The 1,347-nt window shown below is 32.8% G+C and overlaps 1 protein-coding gene across 1 annotated transcript in view; it reads left to right on the top strand.

Annotated features, from left to right (window-relative positions):
• Positions 1-1,257: 1,257 nt before the first annotated feature.
• The window catches only part of HHEX (hematopoietically expressed homeobox), a 23,513-nt gene continuing 23,423 nt past the window's right edge, over positions 1,258-1,347 (top strand). The window contains exon 1 of the mRNA XM_073596044.1: positions 1,258-1,347. This exon is cut by the window's right edge and continues 462 nt beyond it. The gene's annotated coding sequence lies outside the window, so the exon portion shown is untranslated.

Raw genomic sequence — 1,347 nt, 5'->3', positions numbered from 1 at the left:
TAGTAATTTTCGTGTATGTAAATATTAAAGTTGTGATTGTAGAGGATGTATATAAAACCGATCCTAAGATATATCATCATTCAGGCACACATATGACACAACTTACATTATAGTAAACACAGAGCTTAATACTGTATGCTTCCATACTTCCAGAGCCAGTTCATTTTAGGAAGTCAGACTTTGTCACATGTAGGGTGCTCATTGGACAAAGAATTAATGCTGGTGATATTGATGATGATGATGATATTATTATCATCATCATCATTATAGTAATTCCACTACCACTATTAATTGCTACCACTACTACTACTACTTTAATAATAATGGCAATAGTAATAATAATAATAATAATAATAATATAATCGTATTATAACTTTAATATATATTAATATTATTGTTAGTAGTAGTACCACTAGCAGTAGTGGTAGTTTTACTATTATTAGTAGTAGCAATTGTATAACTATGCTTATTATTAATCGTATTATTATTGTTTGTCATTATTGTTCTTGTTAATATAGTAATATTACTATGAATATATTATTATTAGTAATAGTAGAATTACCTTGCTTATGTTGGTATTATTATTGTTTATTATTTTTGTTGCTGTTATTATTATTAATATTAGTATTATTGTTATTAATAGTAGTAGTAGTATTCCCTTGCTTATATTCGTATTATTATTATTGTTTATGGTTATTGTTGTTGTCATTATTATTATTAGTATTATTATTAGTAGTAGTAGTAGCAGTAGTAGTATTACTATAATATTGTTATTATTGTTATTAGTAGTAGTAGTCGTAGTAGTAGCAGTAGTGGCATTACCTTGCTTATATTAGTATTTTTATTGTTTATTATTATTGTTGTCATTATTACTAGTGTCAGTAGTAGTACTATGATTATATTATTATTAGTACTAGTACTATTAGTATGATGATATTATTATTATTATAATTACATTATTCATGACTAATGTTGTAACCTTCTTTACTATGTCCTTGTGATAACCGGTTTTACACCCAGAATACACAAGCCCAGCCAGGACTCCATTGCCCCCCTCGATGATGAGTACATACAGCAGACATATACTCACAGTACAGTCAGCCAGCCTGCCTCCAGATCAGCATACAGATTGCTCTCAGACTCTGATTGGCTCCCTACAGACCTCGCTTAGAACAGGACAAGACAGGACTGGGCGTGGTTAGCGGCCTGAACCAATCAGGCTGAGAAAGCGGCAGGGCAGGAAGCGCACAGAGAGCACGAGGGCGCCGCCCACTGCCAATAGAAAGGCATGGAGGTTTGGTGTGGGGCTGGGTAGATGTCAGTGAGCGGACGGTTCCTGGTGGGACC

Source organism: Aquarana catesbeiana, linkage group LG08, assembly GCF_042186555.1.
Source record: "Aquarana catesbeiana isolate 2022-GZ linkage group LG08, ASM4218655v1, whole genome shotgun sequence".
Lineage (NCBI taxonomy): Eukaryota > Metazoa > Chordata > Amphibia > Anura > Ranidae > Aquarana > Aquarana catesbeiana.
Note: the sequence above shows the minus strand (reverse complement) of the source record. Positions and strands in the feature narration are given on the sequence as shown.